The sequence below is a fragment of the Cibotium barometz genome, chromosome 49 (assembly GCF_041138505.1).
Source record: "Cibotium barometz isolate CiBa-2024 chromosome 49, ASM4113850v1, whole genome shotgun sequence".
Taxonomy (NCBI): domain Eukaryota; kingdom Viridiplantae; phylum Streptophyta; class Polypodiopsida; order Cyatheales; family Cibotiaceae; genus Cibotium; species Cibotium barometz.
In genome coordinates, this window is record NC_141094.1 from 31,683,982 (window position 1) to 31,693,686 (window position 9,705).

The window sequence follows — 9,705 nt, forward strand, 5'->3', positions numbered from 1 at the left end:
GCACCCTTAACTGATCTCCTCAAGAAGGAATGTAAGATAGTATGGCTACCAATCCACCAAATCAGTTTTAGCCAACTTAAAGCTATCCTCACCTCAGCACCAGTTCTGAAGCTCCCTGACTTCACCAAAGAGTTTGAGGTTGTCACTGATGCTAGTGGCCTTGCACTTGGTGGTGTCTTAATTCAAGAAGGAAGGCCTGTGGCTTACACTTCTCGTAAGCTTAAATCCTATGAAGTCAATTATGCCACCCATGATTTGGAACTCCTTGCAGTTGTTCATTGTTTCAAGTTATGGAGACACTATCTCCTAGGCCGTAAGTTTCTGCTTGTAACTGACCACCAGAGCTTAAAGTGGATCTTCACCCAGCCCAATCTCAACATGAGGCAAAGGAGGTGGATTGAGATTCTGCAAGAGTTTGATTTTGATATCAAATTTCGTCCTGGAAAGGATAATGTTGTAGCAGATGCCCTCAGTCGCAAATCCTTCCTAAGTGCAATCTCTATGCCAAATAACCCCATCCTAGAGAAGGTAAAGCAGGTTTCACTTCATGACCCTGATTACCAAAAGCTAGTAAGTCTGGTTCACAAGGAGGCACCCACAGAAAAGGAAAATATATTGATCAAGGGATACACCCTCGATGATGAATGCCTCTACTTCATGCATAGGTTATGTATCCCCAAAGATCTTGCACTAAAGAAGATGATCTTGTATGAAGCTCATGATAGCCCAGTAGCAGGACATCCAGGTTATGCAAAAACCTTGAATGCCTTAAGGAGAAGTTATTTTTGGCCTGGAATGAAGAGAGATATCCTTCAATACATCAGACAATGCCTTTCATGTCAAAGGATTAAAGCTGAAAGAATCAAAATGCCCGGGAAACTCCAACCTCTGGACATTCCTCAGATGAAGTGGGAATGTATCAGTATGGATTTTGTCACAAGTCTTCCCACAACACAAGGAGGGTATGATTCTATATTAGTAGTTGTGGATATGCTTACCAAAGTCACTCATATTATCCCAGTAAAGAAGACATTTAAATCTTCTGATATTGCCCGCCTTTTCATCAAGGAAATCTTTAGGCTTCATGGATTGCCAAAAAGAATAGTCAGTGACCGGGACTCTGACTTCACTTCAAAGTTCTGGACATCATTATTCCAGGCTATTGGAACACAACTTTGTTTCAGTACAGCTTACCACCCAGAAACAGATGGTCAAACTGAGAGAGTTAATCAGGTTATAGAAGACATCCTGAGAGCCTATTGTGGGCGTGAACCAAAGAAGTGGATTCAGTATCTCCCTCTAGTGGAATTCTCTTACAATACATCCTATCACCAAAGCATAGGGATGTCACCATTCAAAGCTCTTTATGGTCAGGAATGTTTGTCTCCCTTAAATTTCTCTGACCCCACACTAAAGGTTGAAGCCTCCAGGATAATGCTTGAAGAAATGGAAGAACAAACCAAAGCTATTCGTAAGGATATTAAAGCCGCCCAGGATCGACAGAAGCATTATGCTGATACCAAAAGATCTGACAGAATTTTTCAGCAAGGAGACAAAGTTTTTCTTCGAGTGCGGCCAAAGAGAAGTTCTCTATCTCTTGGAAAATTTAGGAAACTGAGTCCAAGGTATTGTGGGCCTTATGAAGTCATCAAATGTTTGGGGAAACATGCCTACAAACTTCGCCTCCCAACCCACCTCAAGATCCATGATGTATTCCATGTAAGCTTACTAAAGCCATATGTGCCTCATCCTGATCATGTTCTTGATGATGAACAAATTGTAATGCCAACTCAGGGAGTCCTTGAAATGAGACCTAATAGAATCATCGACTCTAGAGAAAGAGTGCTTCGCAATAGAATCCTTAGGGAACATTTAGTGGAATGGAAAGATTACCCTGAGGAGGATGCCACTTGGGAGGAAGAGTCAACCCTCCAAAAGAATTACCCAGAGTTCGTGCGGAGATGAGGACATCTCGAGTTCTTTTAGTAGGGAAGGATGTAACATACCCATTGTAACTAACAATGTACTTGCTTCAGAGTTGAAAAATATAACTTAGTTTGTCATTTTTACGATCAAAAAACTTCTATTTTTGGAAAATGAGCCATTTTTGCTTAGAAATTTGTAATTCTGAATCCAAATTTGGAATCTACGCGTAATTTTACGCTTAAAATAGTTTTTTCTGAACTAAAAACGGGTACCCGGAATGGGTTTAATTAAGCTTTTAAGCCTTTAATCTGCGAACTTCCGACCAAAAATAGTAACTATCCAGGCGTCTAATCAACGAACGGAATACGCCCCCATGGTCACGGGGCAAGGCCGGACATTTCCGTCAAAAAATATTTTTTGACCCCCCCCGGACGACGGCGGGCGGCCGGCGTGGGCCCCACACGGGCGCCGCCCGTGAAAAAAACCGACAATCCGCCCGGGACACCCAAGCGTGTACACGACCTAGACGCACCCTCCAGCACACCCCTACACGTACCCCCTCCTCCCAGAACCCTCTATCCACAGGTGTCGCGCTCTCTCTCTCTTGGGGACACCTCCACCCCCATGTGTCACACTTTCTCTCTCCTCGAGACACCTCCACCCCCAGGTGTCTCACGCCCACACCCTCTCCCGGACACCTACACCACCCAGGTGTCACCTTCCCGTACCCGGACGTCCACCCTCCAGCACCTATAAAAGGACCCTCCCAGCCCCCTTCTCCAGACAAGCCCCCAGCAAGCCCCTACGCGCAAGCTCTCTCTCAAGCTCTAGGACATGTCCTACACTCTTCTCCCCCCCCCCGTGTGAATAGACTTTAAGTGTGCCTCTCCTTCAACCCTTGCCTTGCTCTTCCCTAGGCCTCCCTAGACGTACACTCTTCTCAAGAGCTCTCCAGGTTAAGGACACCCTCTCAATTCCCCCCCCCCCCCATATGCGGCGACTTAAACTTAGGCTAAGAGGTCGTTCCTGCCCATAAGCCCAACAAGCTTTTCCTACCCCAAACGGACTCCGTTTTCGAATCCGTTTGAACCAGTAGAATTCTCTCTTTTCTCTCCACGCTCCCAACCTCTTATATTCACCTCGTTTTCTCTTTATCCTCTTAAAACTCTAGTGCTCCTATGGCGCCGAAACGCCGCCGAATTGAAGAACCGCGCGCTGCCCAAGGAGGGAATGAAGCAAATCGCGTCCCTGCAATCGACTTCGCCCCTCTTGAAGTGGATAGGCATGAAAATGATAACCAGGTTGGTCATTTAACAAGTTTTAAGTAAAATTCTCTCTTATCAAGCTTAATGCAAAGATTCTCGAAATAATAAGAAAGGAACCAAGGTTAAACCCTAGTATAGATGGCCTAAAGTACCTTATGGTTACTCTTAAGTAAAGTTATAGGAAAGTAATCTTGCTTTCGAATCATTGTCTTTCCGAAACGATGGTTTTTGTTAATGCGTGAATTCATTGAATTAAGGCTATGTCTCTTTTTATTGGATATACTGTTGGTTTATTGCTAACATGCAGGTACAGCTTCTCCCCCCCCTTAGCTAACTCCGTGCTTGCCTGTGTAGCCGGGCGGAGGATATAGCGAGGCCGGGAGTCGGCCCAGGGCAATCCCCTCCTATGCCACTGGGAATTGGTTTTCACCATCAGGGTGATGTATATATGCTGCCTAGTTCTGTGGGTCCAGGCTAGTGCGGCGACTTAACCCCCACCTCATGAGGAGACGTCCCCTCCGAAGAGCGAGAGGGTTTGGTACAAGCGTCAGTACCTGAGGGGGTGACAGGACGGCTTGGCCCTCATCGTCTGGCTGACGACGAGGGGAGACGGTCCGTGAGGTTTACCCAGCTGGTTGAGGCTGGAAGATCGAATTCTAGATTATCGATGTAGTTGTGGTTATGGTTATGGTTTGGACATGAGTTTGGATTGGAATATCGGCCCGGTTTCAGGGTCTTTGTAAATATTTTTCACTGTAAGTATGCTCGTTGATTTCAATGTTGTGCTAAGAAAGACTTTCTTTAAGGAATCAAGTGTAATTAATTAACAAAGGAATTTGTTTTTAAGTGTTTCACAGTGTGGTAGGACTTAATTAGGAAACAATTGAACGGGTGAGTGTGTGGAAAGTGGGAGAATGGATGCCCTGACGGTACCATTCTAAGGATGGGTGGACCCGATCAGTCGGGTAGCTTTCTACTAGTCGTAACCTACGATACTTAGGGAATAGTAGAGTCACGAACAAGACTTGTTTTAGGGGACCGAGTCAGCGGCCGTGCCTCATGAATACGGGGGAAAAAGGCGTTGGCTTCCTTGAACCAAGTGTGGGTCTTGTTCCATCTCCACGCACATCTCGTGCTGGGGATTAGAATTTCCTTTAGGATGACTACGTTTCCCCTGCGAGATAGAGTTAGGTCCGTCCGTTTGCTCGTAACCTCGTATTTCTATGAGATCGAGGTGTCGTCGATCGGAAAATAACACGAGACTTGACCGCCTATCAAAAGGATTCCCCCGCCCTTCGGGACGGGGGCCTTACAACGAGGCTTGAAAAAGGTACTAAGTTGAAAAAGTTATAAATATCTATGCCAAATAATGATCAAAACTAGGGCAATGTTCAGTCTCAATACCTGTTAACCTGAGGCTCTTGATCATCAATTAATACACACATAAGCATAAATTTGTTGGTGGTTCTAGATTTAGAAGGTGAGATGGGGCCACGTATCAACTTGACCCATGCCCAACACATGACCTCAAAAACATCATATTCGACACAAGCCTCACCTTTTTGTTATAATTATTCCTATGCTTTACAAGGATTATCACAACCCTTTTTTGCAACCCGTGAGTTGAAATAAGTGCCTATAGGCACGGTGAGTTGGAATAAGTGCCTACGAGCATAAATCCCAAAAAAAAAAATTAACCCTCGCCTTCTTAAACTTATCTAGTTTCAATCGGAGCTCCAGGTTCACTAAATCAATTATAGAAATCACCTTTTATAAAAAATTACCATTACGGTTTTTCCATAAGCCTATATGATGCATGCTTAACAAGGCTCAAATTGATAACTTGAGGTTCACCAAGTAGAAATCACTATAATATCTTGCTCTTTTTTCCAAGTTCTCTCAGTTCTCTCAATAATTGATAGAAATAGCTTTAATTTTTTGAAACTCATACAACATCTAGTCCCGAGCTATCTCGGTCCGCTATGCGCGCACACGTGTGTATGGATCCATAAGGAGCATAGATGAGTCTAGTAGGAAACTATGGATTAGGCGTCAAGAGCCGGGGACCTCAATATTGATTTTGCACAGCCATTGCATGTTCAGAAGATAAAACAAGGTGATTTGTCAAGATAAATTCGTAATAATTGATCTTCATAATTTAAGTAAATCCAAGAGCAAAAAAAGAATTATATGAAATTATCTTTGCTCTTGATTTTTTATTTCAAAATTGTGTACATGATGGGATGGCCTAATCCCAAATGTATGGAGAAATGAAGAGATCTTTGGAAACTTTAAGATCTAGAAAATTACCAAAATTTTGTAACTTCAAATTTGGTATGTTACCAAATTGAATACTAATTTTATGTACCAACGCTATTTTCATAAAAATCTCGAATTTTTATGTACCAACGCTATTTTCATAAAAATCTCGAATTTATCCTCAACCCTATCGTATCCTGCGGACGGCTCTCTGTTCTGGGTTCAATTCGTGGGCGAATCGTTTCCTGCGGACGGCTCTCTGTGTCTTGCTCTTACACTCTAAGCATGAGATCTATGCAAGAGAGCTCTCATAATAATGCAAGATGTAGCTCCTAATGCTCTTACTCTCTAAGCATGAGACTATGCATGAGAACTCTTTTACTTTTTACATGAGATCTATCCATGGGAGCTCTTATAATAATGCAAGATATAGCTCTATGTATGAGAGCTCTTATAATAATTAATGCAAGATCTAACTCTATGCATGCGATCTCGATGTATGAGAGCTCTTAATGCAAGACCTCGCTCTATGCATGAGATCTTTTATAGCTCTATACATGAGATCTATCCATGGGAGCTCTTATAATAATGCAAGATATTATAGCTCTATGCATGAGATGTATGTAAGAGAGCTCTCATAATAATGCAAGATCTAACTCTATGCATGTGAGATCAATGTATGAGAGCTTTGAATGCAAGACCTCGCTCTATGCATGAGAGCTCTTTCACTCTATACATGAGATCTATCCATGGGAACTCTTATAATAATGCAAGATATAGCTCTATGCATGCGAGCTCTATGTATGAGAGATCTTAATGTAATACCTATCTCTATGAATGAACGCTCTAATGCAAGACCAAGCTCTATGCATGGGAGCTCTATGTATGAGAGCTCTTAATGTAAGACCTAGCTCTTTGCATGAGAGCTCTAGTGCAAGACCAAAATCTCTATAGCTCTCATGCATGATATGAGAGATCTATGCATATGAGAGCTATTAATGCATGAGAGATCTTACAATGCAAGAGGGATCTCATGCATGAGACCTCTTAGAATACAAGAGAGCTCGATGCATAAGATCTCATGTATGATAACTCTATATGCATGAGAGCTCATCGATATGCATAAGAGCTCTCATGCATGAGATATATATGCATGACAGCCCTCTATGCATGATAACCCTCTATGGATGAGATATATATGCACGTATGCATGAGATATATATGCACGACAGCCCTCTATGCATAAGAGCTCTCACAATGACTCGCACTTGATAATAGCTGATCTATATGCATTAGAGCTCTCTTTGCATGAGATTTGCGATCTATATGCATGGGAGCTCTCACAATGAATCACACAATGTTAGCTCTATATTTATGAGATCTATATGCATGGATCTCTCATGGAAGAGATCCACGCTTGAGAGCTTTATGTAAGATCTCTCACAATGCATGAAAACTCTCTATGCATGAGAGCTCTCACACCTTGCGTAGATATATCCTAGATCTATATGCATGAGATCCCTCTATGCATAATCGATAACACATGCATCACAGTAAATAAAAGTATGTAAATAATTCTCTATTGTGTTATTCTCTTGACCTCACGTCCTGACCATGCTTTGGTGTTAGGTCCTCACCACCTACCGATCGAGTTGTGGTAAGCTCTAAACCCAATGCTCTCTTTTTTATGTTGCAACCCATCAGGGTGCTATGGGAGTTTTTTATAAGAGCATTAGATATCTCATGGCTGCAAGAGATCTCTATGCATAAGATCTCTTATTTTCATTTATTTGCATTGAGTGTACGAGCTCTCTTGCACTGCATGATATCTCTATATGCATGTGAGTTCCCTATCCATGAGAGCTCGCATTTATTGAGAGCTCGCATTTATTAAGAGCTCTTTTTGCATGAGAGCTCTCATTTGCATCTTTTTCGAGAACCTTGATTCGGACAGTTAGAAGTTGAGGATCCGGGACCCCATCAGAGAACGGACCACACGGACTTGTGCTAGGGAAGTTGCTCTATGTCCACATCTATGCAATTCTAGCTCCACCACATGGTAGAGCTAGACCTCAAAGCAATCTACGATGTGGTCTAGGTTGGATACAGCTCTACCACGTGGTAGAGCTAGATCAAATGCAAATCTAGCTTTTTGGTTCTTGTCATGTGAAGTAGAACTCATCTTGGAGTAGAATTTGGAATAAAGAGTACTCAGAAGTGTCCTAGTTATCTAGTTACATTCAATCTCTACCTAGTTACCTAGTTACATTCAACCTCAGCCGGTTACATTCATTGAAGTCTAGCTCTACCACATGGTAGAGCTAGAAGAATGCATTCTAGCTCCACCACATGGTAGAGCTAGATTTCATAGCATTCTGGTCAATACATTCATTAATCTTGCTCTGCCACCTGGTAGAGATAATATCCATTGAAAAACCAGCACTAGAATACTTTGAGGTAGTCCAGCTAGAATGTATTTATCTAGCTCTACCATGTGATAGAGCAAGACTAATAAATGTATTGAGTGCTCCAAGATGGAGTAATTGAGATAGAATGCTTTGAGGTCTAGCTCTACCATGTGGTGGAGCTAGAATCGTAGAGGTAGAAAGCTTTATGGTCTAGCTCTACCACAGTTACATTAAACCTCAGCCGGTTACATTCTTTGAAGTCTAGCTCTACCACATGGTAGAGCTAGAAGAATGCATTCTAGCTCCACCACATGGTAGAGCTGGACCTCAAAGCATTCTAGCTCTACGATATAGTCTAGATAGAATAGAGTTATACCACATGGTAGAGCTAGACCTCAAATGCAATTCTAGAACCACCACATGGTAGAGCTGGATCTCAAAGCATTCAGTTCTACGAAGTGGTCTTGGTAGAATACAGCTCTACCACGTGGTAGAGCTAGATCAAATGCAATTCTAGCTCCTTGGTTATTGTCATGTGAAGTATGTCTCTTCTTGGAGTAATTAGTTTTGTTGATGTGTATGGAACACAGCTAGATCGATGCACTCTTGTTCTACCACATGGTAGAGCTAGACCTCAAAGCTTTCTACCTCAACCTCATTGTAGAGATAGAATGTTTTGAGGTCTAGCTTTACCATGTGGTGGAGCTAGAATTGCATTTAAGGTCTAGCTCTACCATGTGGTGGAGCTAGAATCGTAGAGGTAGAAAGCTTTGAGGTCTAGCTCTACCACAGTTACATTCAACCTCAGCCGGTTACATTCATTGAAGTCTAGCTCTACCACATGGTAGAGCTAGAAGAATGCATTCTAGCTCCACCACATGGTGGAGCTGGACCTCAAAGCATTCTAGCTCTACGATGTAGTCTAGATAGAATACAATTCTACCACATGTAGAGCTATCTGACCTCAAATGCAATTCTAGAACCACCACATGATAGAGCTGGACCTCAAAGCATTCAGTTCTACGAAGTAGTCTAGGTAGAATACAGCTCTACCACGTGGTAGAGCTAGATCAAATGCAATTCTAGCTCCTTGGTTCTTGTCATGTGAAGTATGTCTCTTCTTGGATTAATTGGTTTTGTTGATGTGTATGGAACACTGCTAGATCGATGCATTCTTGCTCTACCACATGGTAGAGCTAGACCTCGAAGCTTTCTACCTCACCGATTCTAGCTCCACCACATGGTAGAGCTAGACCTCAATTGCAATTCTAGATCTACCACATGGTAGAGCTAGATCTCAAAATACTCTATCTCTACAATGTGGTTTAGATAGAATACAGCTCTACCAATGTCACATTCAACCTCAGCTGGTTACATTAATTAAAGTCTAGCTCTACCACATGGTAGAGGTAGAAGAATGCATTCTAGCTCCACCACATGGTGGAGCTGGACCTCAAAGCATTCTAGCTCTACGATGTGGTCTAGGTAGAATACAGCTCTACCACGTGGTAGAGCTAGATCAAATGCAATTCTAGCTCCTTGGTTCTTGTCATGTGAAGTAGGTCTCTTTTTGGAGTAATTGGTTTTGTTGATGTGTATGGAACACAGCTAGATGGATGCATTCTTGCTCTACCACATGGTAGAGCTAGACCTTAAAGCTTTAGACCTCAAGTGCAATTCTAGCTCCACCACATGGTAGAGCTAGACCTCAAATGCAATTCTAGCTTCACCACATGGTAGAGCTAGACCTCAAAGCATTCTATCTCTACAATGTGGTTTAGATAGAATACAGCTCTATCACAGTTACATTCAACCTCAGCCGGTTACATTCCTTGAAGTCTAGCTCT